Source organism: Perognathus longimembris, chromosome 9, assembly GCF_023159225.1.
Source record: "Perognathus longimembris pacificus isolate PPM17 chromosome 9, ASM2315922v1, whole genome shotgun sequence".
In the NCBI taxonomy this organism is placed as follows: domain Eukaryota; kingdom Metazoa; phylum Chordata; class Mammalia; order Rodentia; family Heteromyidae; genus Perognathus; species Perognathus longimembris.
Genome location: NC_063169.1, coordinates 58,214,701 through 58,229,413, shown reverse-complemented (window position 1 = coordinate 58,229,413; position 14,713 = coordinate 58,214,701). Strand labels below are relative to the sequence as shown.

The following is a 14,713-nucleotide window of genomic DNA, read 5'->3' as shown; positions in this document are numbered from 1 at the left end:
GCTGAAGCCAAAGAGAAAGACTTTCTTCTGGTTTGTTGATGAATAAAAGGAAGAGGAAGCCACTGCAGGCCTTCTCTATGCAAACGCTATTGATGGATGAGTTGGAAAGCTGTTCCAGATGTGGGCAAAGGTTCTCTGAAGTGAGTTCTAGGTTGGATTCTAGCGTTGTGACTGTAGACCCTCGGTTCACAGAGCTATAAAATGGAGTTAAGAAGATTGACCACCTGAGGGTAAAATGTGGGAGTCAAACGCATTCCTCCCAGCATCTGGCACAAAGTGAGCACTCAGTGTTTGCATTCTCGTCATTTTATTGCTCTAGATAGTCCTCCTCTGATTCTTCCTGGTGACCACAGCCTTCCCCAGATATCTGTGTGATTTGAAGATAAGAGTGGACCTCACTGGTCCACATAGGAAATCTGTAATCATGAGTGTGTGAGTGGATAAGTTTACTGATTCTCAAAGAAAAGCAAAAAATGGGAGGCGGGGGTGGGGGCCAAATCTCATTTATAAACCGGTCCCCATGGCTCATGTCTGTTATCCTAGATACTCAGGAGGCTGAGATAGGAGGATTGTGGTTTGAAGACAGCTGGGGCAGGAAAGTCCCTGAGACTCTATAACTATAAGCAACAACAACAAAACCACCCAAAAACTGAGGGACAGTGCCCAGGCCCTGAATTCAAGATCCAGGACTGGCACATGCACACACACACACACACACACACACACACACACACACACACACACACACACACACCCCAACAAATACTATCACAACTACACCTTACTGAACTGATAGAGTAGGCAGGATCGAGAATGGTGTTTTTAAAATGTGTGCAAGACTTATTATCTCTCCAATACAACAAAAAATGCTATAGAAACAATTCACTTGCACTCTAAGTCGCTACAGCCAAATCTTATGGTACCAAAATGTTCAGACAATTCAAAATGCAATAAGTCCAAAATGAATTTCATGATTGGCTTTTTTGTTTTTGCCCAGTCTTTGTGCTTTCAGGGTTTCCATTACCCAACCTATTGCTCATATGTGACCCTGGGAGTCTTGGGATTTCTGGCTGGTAAAACTAGACAGAGCACACCAGAATCAGACCAGGTTTGGGGTGCACAAAGTTTGGTTCTGAACATGTTGGTAATGAGGAACCTTTATGATATTCTATTTCATCTGGCTCTGGAGCTTGACAAAGATTCCTCCCTGGGTAGTAAATGAAATATCCATGTAGATATGCTTGATCAGAAGGAAAAGACAAGAGGTGGGCTTGGGATGTCCCTCAGTGGCACATGCCATGTGTAAGGTCCAAAGAGATAAACCAACTAGAGGAGACCTAAGAGTAATCCTTAAAGAAACCAATGTTTCATGGCTGGATGATAGAAGATGAACTTGCAAGACAAAGAAGACAAAACAGAGGAGTGATCAATGCCATTTAGGACTGCTGGGAACAAAACAAAGTAAGGACTTCTATAGATGTTCCAGCAAATGAAGACGAATAGAAACCTTGCCCAACTCTTGTCAACAGATCATGGGGATGGAAGACAGTGTTGTGGCTCTGTATTATCCACACAAAACTCTCAGGGCCAGAAGTTTACATCTTTTCTCAAATCCTTATCAACTTAAGCTTTCGTTTATAAACTCTAAAACGTTTCTTTCACTCCATTTTCCCAATGCCTTTCAGAGTTCTTTCTTCAGTCTACTGAGATGGTTAGTCTTGGTTTTTCCTCTGCCAACCAAGTCCCAAAAAATATTTGCATTAGAAGGCAGAGACTGCAAATTAGGAACATGTAAAAGAAGAAAAATCCTTTAACAAAGGTTTTATGGATTTTGCAAAAGGGTATGGAGGAGACCAGAAGAGGTTTCTCTCTTTTATGCTAGCAATGTCTAAGAAGTCTTAGCCAGGGATCACATGAATTCAACATGGCGGAGTCTATGCAAACATTAATTCTATCAGTGATTTCAGTCATAGTATGCGGTGCTGGAAGACTGGATCTGTCCAATCACATCCACCATTCCCTCTAAAAAAACCAAGCAAGGTGTAAGGCTTACTTTAATTTTATGGAAGATGAAACTTAGCCTCTTTCTCTACAATTTGTACAGAAAAGGGTTTGTCTAGTGGGAAATACCTGGCCTTTGTCTTTGAAGAAAATCCAAATATGACTCGATGCCTAGCTTCGAGGATCCACACATCAACTAAGTTTTTCTCATTCTTAATATCTGTCAAATGGGATAATATCACTGTTCTTATGGTATGGTCATGAGGATTAAATTATATAAATCCAGGCTTTGATCTGTGATGGATATTCAATAGTTATCAGTTTCTTTCCCCTTCCCTCTCTCTTCTTTAACTTACAAAATTCTGATTAGAAAAAGCATATCCACTGCTTGTGGCCATACTGAACCTTGAGAGCTAGCAGAAGACGATAGAGAGGCAGAGTCATCGCATCCTCTCCGCCAACCACGTGCTTTTAGTTCTTCCACAGATATTGCTGGGCACTGCTATGACTGAGACTTCCTTAAAGAAGTTACCTTCGCCCATGAATGGGGTGATAGAATCAAGACAGCATGGGAAAAGAGGGGCCATAGCTTATATTTCTTTGTCCCAGGGCACATAGCATAGAACCCAGCACCTTAAATATAACAACCCAAGATACAAAGTCAGTGTGTTGGCAAGTTTAGGCATCAAATTATAAACCCCAGCTTAAAACAAAGTCTCTGAAGGGAACATTATGACAATTTTCATTCTTTGCTGAGCCAGTTAGAGCTGGAAATGTTGTAAGAATGGAAGAACATAATAAAACACTGAAACTAAACTAAATCAATCTGAAACAAACAAACAAAAAAGCACTCAGAAATGTGTTTGCAAAAAAAGCAACACTTACTTGAAACAGTTCAAGCACACATACGCATGCATATGGAAAGTATGCATTTCTACTGAAATCCCCAAAGATTCACAAGTGTTTTATTTGTGTTAATGTCATGAGTTTGAGTTCTTTTAAAGCTTTTCTCAATTTAGTGAAGTCATCAAATAAAAATTTAACAAAACAAAACCAAAACCAAAGAATACTAAGTTATACTGCTTGGAAAATATCCAAGATCACTCTTAAAAAGAAAATAACACATTTCCAATTTCATTTGATTTTAGTGATTCTGGTATTTACTCCAGAATGGATGAGACCCTAGCATCTTTAATAGTTCCCAAAAACCATCAGGCATGAACCAAGGTACTGGAGACTACCAGTTGCAACTCATGCAGTAACTTTAGCAAAAATCACATGGGGACTTTGACATGATTCTTTTTTTTTTTTAAACTCACAAACAACTCATAGGATGTCTTAAGTGTGTAGGCTGGGTTTCTCTAGCTGGATACTTTCATCCCAAATGGAAGTCAAATTTGAAAATGCTTGGAAGGCCAGTGACATGGCTCAAAATTTCTAGCTTCCTTCCTTCCTTTGCATTGTCCTAAAGTGACAAAAGGGAAGTGAGAACGGTCCTGGGCATTTTTACAAGATGTTGGAGTCTGAGAAAATAAATTGGGTCCAAATAATTCTGTTCTTATAAAAGAACATAACTGGGCTGGGAATATGGCAAGAGTGCTTGCCTCCTACACATGAAGTCTGGGTTCGATTCCCAGCACCACATATATGGAAAACGGCCAGAAGGGGTGCTGTGGCTCAGGTGGCAGAGTGCTAGACTTGAGTGGGAAGAAGCCAGGGATGGTGCTCAGGCCCTGAGTCCAAGGCCCAGGACCGGCAAAAAAAAAAAAAAAAAGAACATAACCACAACTTTCTCCCTCCCTCCCTCCCTCCCTCCCTTCTTCCTCTTTTCTCTTCTTTCTTTCTTTCTTTCTTTCTTTCTTTCTTTCTTTCTTTCTTTCTTTCTTTCTTTCTTTCTTTCTTTCTTTCTTTCTTTCTTTCTTTCTTTCTTTCTCTCTTTCTTTCTTTCTTCTAATATTCCAACACATGGAGAGTACTAAATAAACAAATTAAGAATCTGCTATAAACCACGTTCTTGTGGCTTTCTCTCTCTCTTTCTTTCTTTCATTCTTTTTCTCTCTCTCTTTCTTCTAATATTCCAACACATAAAGAGTACTAAATAAACAAATGAAGAATCTGCTACAAGCCACGTTCCTGTGGCTTACACCTGCAATCATAGCTACTCTGGAGGTTGAGATCTGAGAATTGCAGTTCAAAGCCAGCCTTGGAAAGATTGTCTGTGAGATTCTTATTTCCAATTAACCACCAAAAAATCAAGAAGTGGAGCTGTGGCTCAAGTGGTAAAGAGCTATATTTGAGAATAAAGCTCAGGGACAGCACCTAGGCCCTGAGTTTAAGCTTCAGACTACCATATGCACATACACACATCTGCTACAGATTGAGGGAATAAAGAAAGAAATACCCTCTTTCCTCTTCTATTTCATCTATAGCAATTCCATTTTATATGTTTAGTATCTATAGAAGAGTTTGCTTGGACTAAAAGTTTGATAACCAAGGAAAATGTGAAATTGACGATGCAAGAAAAATGTCAAAATGTACCAAAATACAATTGATTGGAAGCAACTAAAAATCTAACACTCAGGTTCAGGAGGTGTTTAGCACAAAATAAACTACAACTCAGAGTACAATGTGTGAGGGGCCCATGCAAAGCAGCATACATGCAACGGAAGGAGAGAAAACAATTGTGGGGTAATTTCTTAATTATCATTCATTCTCTATTTTCCATTTAGTAATTCTAATTTCTTTATGCTTTTCCATGCTACCCATTTCCGAGATACTCATTTTTACTTTTCCTTCTGTACATGAGAAGGCACACCATGTTGTACAGTGCCAGGTCTACTTTTATGAATTTATTCATTTTTGCAACACTTTACCATATCCTATTTTTTTTTTTTTACATTCGTTAGTCATGCGGCTTGGTCTCTGACCTGGGCACTGTCCCTGAGTTCTTCAGCTCAAGGCTTGTGCTCTACCACTTGAGCCACAGCCACAGCCAGTTTTCTGGTAGTTAATTGGAGATAAGAGTCTCACGGATTTTCCTGCCCGGGCTGGCTTTGAACCATGATCCTCAGATCACAGCTTCCTGAGTAGCTAGGATTACAGGCATGAGCCACCAATGCCCCACCTAAGTTCTTAACTGGTTTTAAATTGCTATTCTCATTACTTAGCTCAAACATTTGCTTGTTTCTTTTATCAAATATTAGATATTTGCTTAAAAATCCTAAGCCTCCATGTATAAAAGATTCTAGAATTGTACAATAATAAAAATGTCACATTACTAATTTAGACATTGTGGCAGGATAAAAAAGTTATGTTCTCCAAGTATTCTTTAGTGTTTTTAGAGATAAAATTCTGAGCAAAACAGAATGTTTCAGAAATTTTTTTTTTTGTTGTTGTTGTTGTTTTTTTTTGCCAGTCCTGGGCCTTAGACTCAGGGCCTGAGCACTGTCCCTGGCTTCTCTTTGCTCAAGGCTAGCACTCTGCCACTTGAGCCACGGCGCCACTTCTGGCCATTTTCTCTATATGTGGTGCTGGGGAATCAAACCAAGGGCTACATGTATACGAGTCAAGCACTCTTACCACTAGGCTATATTCCCAGCCCATGTTTCAGAACTTAAAGGGGACAGAATAAAATGCTCTAGAGACTCAGAATCTTTGTGAAAGATTAGAGTATAGCATTGTACCTAGAAAAGGAATCATAGAAAGTTCAATATTTGTTAACATTGAATATTTATTAACATCTTCTGAATTCCCACTACAAATGTGAACACACGTTGAATTTCTTTGGAAATCTACACGTGTGTGCCCAGTCACTTATACCTTGCCATCTTCATTTATTCACCCATGGACATAGTGGGTGGACTTACATGATAGACTGATTTGTATCCCTAAAATTCATACATTGAAGCCCTAATTTCCAATGTGACTATATTTAGAGACAGACTAAACAGCTAATTAAGGTGAAATGAGGTCTTAGTCCTTATCTTAGGACTGATAGGAGGAGGAGGAGGAGGAGGAGGAGGAGGAGGAGGAGGAGGAGGAGGAGGAGGAGGAGGAGGAGGGAGAAGAGATCCCAAAGATGTGTTCACAAAGAGAAAGGTCAACTGAAGATACGTCAGAAACTGGACATTTTAGCAAGTCAAGGAGAGAGGCCTCAGGATAACCTAAATCTGCTGAGACTTTCATTTTTTAAATTTATTTATTGCCAAAGTGATGTATAGAGAGGTTACAGTTTCATACATTAGGCCTTGGGTAGATTTCGTGTACTGTTTGTTACCTCCTCCCTCATTCTCCCCTCTCTCCTCCCCCTCTCCTTCTCTCCCCATGAGTTGTTCAGTTGGTTTACTCCAAATGGTTTTGCAAGTATTGCTTCTGGAGCCGTTTGTCTTTTTATCCTTCGTCTCTCGATTCTGATATTCCCTTTCATTTCCCCAGTTCTAATACCAGTGTATATAGTTTCTAGTTTACTAAGATAAGGTACAGTAATAGTGCGGGTACAACCACAGGAAGGAGATACAAGAGGATCATAAACAATAGAAGCTATGGTTTCATGTGGCATGTTGAAAGTAATTACAACAGTGATATAACAGTGGTTTCCATAACATGGAGTTCATTTCACTTAGCATCATCCTATGCGTTCATAAGGGCATAGCTATTAGGCTCTTGTGATTCTCTGCTGTGACTAGCCTAAACCTGTGCTAATTATTCCCTATGAGGGAGACCATAGAGTCCATGTTTCTTTGGGTCTGGCTCACTTCACTTAGTATAATTTTTTCCAAGTCCTTCCATCTACCCAAAAGACCACAAACAAGAACACACTAAAGCCATCAGCACAACAATGGTCATTGCAGCACAACTTGTCATAGCTAAAATATGGAACCAACCCAGATGCCCTTCAGTAGATGAATGGATCAGGAAAATGTGGAATTGAATTTTATGCCTCTATCAGAAAGGATGACATTGCCCCATTCATAAGGGAATGGAAGGACTGCTGAGACTTTCTATTGCAATGACAAATACCCAACAGGGAGTAGCTTTACATAGGCTCAGTTTCAGGACTTTCTCTATGGTTTCTTGGTTTCGTTGCCTTGGGGTCTGTGATAATAATATGGCAGGGAATAGTACTGCTCCACTTATGGGGGCACAGGAGCAAGGGGAGGAGAGAAGCCATGGTCCCAATGTCCCTTTGAAGGGACCTAACTTCCTCCCATTAGGCCCCACCTCCTAGTGGTACCACAAGACTTTAACACAGGATCCTCTGAGGATACCAGAGATCGGAACTGTAGCACCTTGATCTTGGACTTCCAGCTTTCAAACTGTGAAAACACAGATCCTCATTGGTTAAACCACATTGGTTAAAGCCACTTCATGATGGTAGCCAAGTCAGAAAGACTCATTTCCATAGACAGAAGAAAGTGGAGTTCAATTGTTGCTGACAGCAGACTGCTACTGTTTCACCCAAGAACTCTTCTTCACTGTGAAATAATTTAACAGGATGTTCCTTGAAATCATACGGGCTGATGTTACTTTTTGGTAAGATCACAGAGCCAGAGATTTCTAAAATAGGAAATGCCTATATTTAAGGACCCTATGATAGTAAATTCTTGTATTTAAGAGACTCATTAGCTATTACAAGTTCATTAGAAATTTCTTTCTCTCTCTCTATATATACACATACATGTACATATGTATATATAGTATATAAATACTATATGTATAATATATACTATATAGTATACATACAATATATAGTATACATGATATATAGTATGTATACTATATGTAATATACAGATATATAATATATAATAGAGATAGATAGAATCTATAGATTGATTGATAGATAGGTAGATAAATAGAGGATTTGAAGCCAGGCAGGAAGGAAAGTCTATGAGACTCTTATCTCCAATTAACCACCAAAATGCCAGAAGCAGAGCTGTAGCTTAAGGGGTAGTGCTTGTCTTAAGGAGAAAACTTCAGGGACAGTGCCTAGGCCTTGAATTTAAGCCCCAGGACTAGCATCATACAGACACACACACACACACACACACACACACACACACACACACACACACACACACACCCCAAAGCCAAGATCCCTGTTATCCTAGCTACTCAGAAAGTTGAGATTGGGAGGATTTCAGTTCAAGGCCAGCCCTGGCAAAAAGTTCATGATATCCTATTTCAACCAATAAAAATCTGGCTGAGGTGGCTTGTTATCCAGACTGGCTTGGGCAAAAAAGCAAGACCTCATTAGAAAAAACAAAAAACAAAAACTTATGGCAAAAAGGGCCCGGAGCATGGCTTAACTGTAAAGTTCTGTGTTCAAACCCCCGTACTTCCAAAAAGATACATAATTAGAACTAAAATTACCTATATGGCTTATTAAACTGGAAAATAAAACCCCACAATTGAGTCAATGGAAAGAAAGAAAAAAGCTTCGGAGCTTTCATTTCTGTTTGTGTTTATAGCTAAAGCACACATATCACAAACATGTCTAGAACTAAGCCTCGTTTAGGGTTTAGCCATTCCTGGGCCTGGAGAGGGCTCCTACTGAAATAACTCACATGCCTGCAAATTTCCCATGATGCTTTTGGGATGCTCACCTGTGCAGATTTTCCCAGCAATGCATGAGCTACTTCAGATGCCTTTCCTTGCTTTCATGCTGGCTCCAGAGAGCTGAAGCAGAAGTCAATACCAGGCATGTGATTATCATGTGTTCCTCAGCTTTCTTGGTAATGACCAAGAACTGCTACTGTCACTCATTATAATTTTTGTTTAATGCTGCTCACACCAACAGACCCAGGTAAAGGCAGGGACCCACCATGTTCAAAAGGCATTTCTAGCCCCATGAGAAGGGAACAGGCCTTTGAAGAGGAGCGTGGTCAGTGGGAACTGAGTTCAAAGCACTCCCCAAAGGTTAGGAAGCCAGAGAAGACTTCAAAAAGATCAGTCTTTGATGAAGCTAACTATTCAAATGAATCTCTGCTGCAGGCAAAACCTCCTAACACTGGGTTGTAGGGACAAGAGAAGGCAACCTTAGCAGCCCATCAGAGTTTGAGTCAACAGGGACCAGGAACTTCAGGATAGAAGATGTAGTACTGTTGGAGTTAAAAAAAAAATTACTTTAAAGAATTAAAAACTGAAATCAATCCTTGAATTGAACATTCTGAAAGGGTTGGGTAATGAATATCTATGCCTCTTGTAACATACAGATTTTCACTGCAACTGTTGAGCACTTAATGGAATAATGATACAATAAATGCCTTGTTGATCCACATCAGGTCATAGCTACACACTTCTTTGGGGGAATATTCTATTCATATGCATCATGTGAAACAGTAGCCAGTTAATGATGTCTACACAGTAGAACTAACTTTCCTACATGGCTATGTTGAAGAACCTTTATTTGGAGAATTAGTCCCAGAAACCCAACTTGAAATCTGTAAAAGCACAATGGCACAGAATAACAATGGAATAAATGTTGGTTAAAGCAGTTTGGTTGGCACATTTGGTATATTTTGGGTAAAAGAAGCCTACATGTGGGTGTTAAACCCAGGAATTGGATTCCATTGTTTCCATAAGAAAATTATAGTTTTAGCTAGACAAGAAACAAAGTTTTGGAATGTGACACCAGTCAATACTTAGGAAAAGTTTTTATGGTGCTTTCCAAGAGTGATAGACCATTTCTAAGATGTTTCTCAAAGGTTCAGTGTTCCTGGTATTCATGCTCATGTTAAAAGGACTGGCAGAGCAATTTACTTCTAACCTACATCTTATCATAAAGTGGATGAGACTATTAGGATTGGGATAGATAAGACAACTGGTTCTGCTCTGTTAGCAGGAGTCCTTTGTTGGCTTTGATCAAGCAAGCTGCCCTGTTGACAATGATCTTGCCTTGAAAATCTGAATCCTGTCAACAGTCAAATCAGTCCTCATTCATGTCATTTAATTCCTGCTAATTCTGGAGGAAAACAAACAAACAAACGAAACTCAGAGGGTTTCAACAGCTTTCCTATGTTAAGTTGACTAGTAAGCAGATGCCAGAACTTGAACCCTGATTTCTAGTTTTTGAGCACAGACCATATGTCTTGAAGCCTATGCTACAGAGCTGATCAACTACACTTGTCACAAAGTATTTCTGTTGGAGGCATGCATCAACAAGCTTTCTGTTAGGCTTTTAGATAGTATGCGTAAGCTCCCAAGCCAAGGGTTCAATAAATGAAAATGACAACTAACAAATTTCCAGTGTTTTCCTTAGAGTATAAAAACACTCAAACATTACCATAGAGAGATCTAGAGGAAGAACTCCACTTTGGGGACAGTATCATTGGCTGAGAGTAAAAAAACACCCTCATCCTAAACTTGTTTATTTCTTTTCAAAGCAATTATCATTCTGTACAACTGGAGCACTGGGAGGGGGTCATAATTTTTCTTGATTGGGTTCTGTACTGACATTTGAAATGAATAAACATTTCGATTCCTGAAGTAGAGTGAATCAAATTCCATTATAGTATCAATAAAATGAAAGAAGCCGTAAATTCAGTATGGCGCCTCAGGGGAAATAATTCAAATCACCATTAAATTCTACATCCTCAAAAACCTCTTGCTGGAAAGCTGTGTTCTCTCTTTTTAATTCCTATTTTTTTATTACTTTTGGGTAAATAGATGCCATTTCTGCATACTTTGCTGCTGCACATATCAAAATGTTATCTAGAAAAAGAACTGATCATAAATCCTGGGGTTCCTTTTCTTCAGAGGTTTGTACTCATGATTCATAGCCCATCGCCCAGCTCTCCTCAGCAGCCAGGATCTCTCTCCTTTCTCCTTCCTCAACCTGCTCATCTCAAGCTCGTTCTCCTTCCTTTAGTTTCTTAAGTCTGACTTTTTTTTTTCTCTCAGGGGATACCTTTTGTACTTATGAAAATGTGCTCTAGTCACAGCTATGCTTCATATTGGTATAATCACTCAAATTTCATGCTATGGGACACATTTTTTATTAGGTTCCTCTTTTGGGTGCTTGTTTACCTTCCAAAGATTAAGGGGGTCTTTTGTGAATCTGAAGTGGTCCTTCTATGATTTTACTAGCCCCTGATAGGAAAGGGGTAATATATTTAATGTCCCCAGATTCTTACTGTAGATAGTCAACTCTGTTTTTTATTCTGTTTATACAGATTTCTTTTATCTTTCTTAAAAAATTGCATCCAGACTCTTCACAGTGGTACTATTTTCCACTAAAAAAGACTTAATAATACTTTTTTCCCATTTAGCTCCATTCAGTGATTGTAAGATTCAAATGATACAGGAGAGAAACTGTTTTGCCAATTGTTCTATAAAGTACAAGGTATTATTATAATATTAACTAGAAACTTGAACAGTGCTCAATGTCCTGATAAGTAACCTACAAAGTGATTTATAAAAAAGGAAGGGTTGCTTCTCTAACCTCCCAACTAACCATGATGGATTTGCTTCTTTAGACCAGATTAATGTGGAGTATATTTTCTGAAGGCATATTTATTTACATTTAGTGATTACTCAGAGTGAATGTAAGTTCAAGTGGCTGGGGTTGTGAGAAAGGCTCCCCTGGTAACATGGGGATGAGTTTGTGTATCTCAAGTTGAATTTCTATATTTGTCAAAAATAAATGTTGATTATACAAATTTTACAAAACATCCAAGTGAACATTCAGGTCCCAGGATTCTTCTGAAATCCCCACACTTTCCCAGACGATTTACATGGCCTAGTGCAGTTTGGTGAGCTCTCTGCTGGCCGCTTGATGCCCATGCTATTTTGTTTGTAGTGTACCTAACCTGCTGAAGCAAAAAGGCTTCTTTTCTCTCCATTTTCCACTTTTATAACCACGCAGCACACATGTCCTTAGCACTGACATGATTAGTGATGCAGTCATGTAATAAATTTCCTGCACTAACAGAGGCTCCACACTTGGTATGCTGAGAATGCATACAGTCCTGGTGTAAAATTTCATGGTACCAAGGGATCTGCATATCTCAGATTTGGAATTATTCTACCAGAAAAGAAATTCTTCAATATCCTATTTGGGCAATCAGGGAGGTCAAGCTCCTGACCCAATACCCCATTGCCAAGCCCCCAACTTCCCTGTTGAAAGTCAGGCTGACAAAGCACCTTCATAAGGCCATGCGTTTAGAAGCTCCCATTGCTTTGACCACCTTGACGGAGAAAGAATTCCCTTACCCCTAATCTCAGTCACAGTCATTTTATCCTAGAAGTACTCCCTAATTCCTTCAGGAACAGACAATTATTCCTCTATCTGTGCTCAATACCATTTGACACAGACATTCTACCATTTGATCTCACAATATGGTAAAATTTGTTGCGACATCTATTTCAGGAACTGCATTTTATTTATCATTGCATTACAAGTGCTAACCAGAGAAAGCAAATGGGTTTCAACTTGTGGGCTACCCATCAAGGTCCAAAAGAATTTTCTTGGAGTATTGAGGGAAGAAGGATTTTGATGCAGCGAAGAATGCTGTGATTGATTAGTTATGTCTGGTTTGGGAGGAAGAGAGGAGACTTGAGACACAAATGCTACATGTGCAGCTTTCCTACACAGGCTTGTGCTCACTAATGCTTCCTGTGTAGATGGGGTATGTTTTCTGGTTCAAAGGGAAGGAACATCCAGTGTACACAGAAGCGATTAGAAAATACCAATTACAAATGCCCGCTGCTATTTTTTGCCTCCTTAACTTCAATTCTGTTCAGAAAATCTACATCTATTAAACCTCCCACCCCTCGCCCCCTCCCCACTCCATAGGATTTCTTATCTTATTCCACCCACAGTGGTATTCAGGCAATAGTCCAGAGCAATATTTCTGAACCATAGTCAAATAATGCTTTTTCTTCTTAAGCAAGTCTTGGAAAGTTTCCATCCTCTGCTGCTTATATCAGTAGTTTAACAATACTCATGTTACCACTGTGTATAGCCAAATAAAATGTACAAGTTAACTCGAGGTGAGTCAAGATCATCTTGGAAGAAGAGATATCAGCTGGTCAGAAGATTCCTGGAATTTGGTTAAGTATCTAGGATACTTTATCTAGCTATTTTTAACTGGCAGGCCATTCAAAGAAAGATAAGGCTGGGCTTCCAAGCAAGTATACGACAACTGGAAAATACCATCCTAATTCCAAGAATGCAAAGGCTTTCTCTTTTTGGGAAATTCCTATGAATGTCATTTTCATGATTTCATTTGACATTGTAAGATTGCCACTCCAGATGATCCATCCTAGAATTATTTGGCTTTTATTAGATTCTTGGATTGATTTAAACTGTGAAAATACCATAGAACTTTAATTCCATATTCAGTAAGACTTTAATATCTACACATCCAACTACAAATGCTCTTCTATAACCAATTTCTTATTTATCCAGGACTGAAAAAGAAGCTGAATTGTGGATTATGATAAGAGAAAAGAAACAACTTTATGAGGTTATGGAAACACCTTTTAGCCTAGTCATAAACTCTCCACAGTGTGGACCTATGACTTCCAAGTTAGAAAGAACTAGCTATTTTGAGTATGTCCAAGTCTTTTCAGCTCACTAAAACTTTATTATCTTTTCCATTTGGAAAACAAGGATAGCCCTATCATCCTTGTACTGTTGTTAAGATTGAACAAAGTTACATATGCCAACTTTCACGTAGCATAGTACCTTTAATGATGTTTTCATAGATGTGTTGCCATGTCCTTGGGTGTGCATTTGGCCCTGAGAAGTGATTTTGATCTTATTATCTTCTGTTGCAGATTCTGCCTCTAACTGAAGGTCATGCTTTCTCATTAGAGACTGGAATGCCTTGTGTTCCTGCTGAGATGTGGCTGCTTTCTCATGCCAGGACTCTTCCTTCTCCTGGACTGTTATGGTTTGAATATGAATCTGTCTCCATTGGTGTTACAGGTGTGGCTCCCAGCGAGTAGCCCCAATTTGGAAGATGGTAGGAACTCTAGGAGGGGAGGCCCAGTCAGTAGCGTGAGCCCCTGGAAAGATGTAGCTTGTTTTCCTGCTATTGTGAAGTGAGCATGTCTGTTCTACTGCGACCTCACCAACATGACATCCAGCCTTCCATCCAGCCCAATGGGAGGGGCCCAAGTGACAGTGACTCTGGCCTGAAACCACCAAAACACTAGGCCAATGTAAATCTTGCCCCAGTTAAACTGTTTTGTCTGGTATTTTGTCACAATGATGAGAAGGCTGACAATACGTGGAGTAAAGTTAAAGTCTACCCACACTATGCTCATCCCATCCTCTTCCCAAAGCTTTTCCTTTTTACCTTGAAAAAAAGAGCTGAACAGATCAAAACCTACCCATGTGCCCTTGTGATATATGGCCTGTGGCTTAGCACTGCTCATCAACATGAAATAGCAAGGGTTGCCCTGAGGATTAAATAAATTGCTATTTGTAAATCCCGTAGAATGGGGCCTGACACATAGTGGAAATGCTTGTTATATATAAATGGAATGAATGCAACAGGAAATGGAGCATTTGCTAGGAGGGGTAACAGCAGGGGTGCATGGAAATAAAGTCTTTCCTTCACTCCTTTCTTCTTGTGTGTCCCTCAGTGCCTCAGTCCAGAAGTGGAAAGGCAGGGGCAGCCAAGTAGGAATCTGCACTCTGGGAATAAACAAAAATTCTAATAAGCTGTCAGAAAAGTCTGGTTTGAGGCAGGGATGTAGGCTGA

At 39.5% G+C, this 14,713-nt stretch overlaps 1 protein-coding gene across 1 annotated transcript in view; it reads right to left on the bottom strand.

The window, feature by feature from the left end:
* Positions 1–14,713, bottom strand: part of Aig1 (androgen induced 1) — a 210,876-nt gene that overhangs the window by 55,817 nt on the left and 140,346 nt on the right. The window lies entirely within an intron of this gene.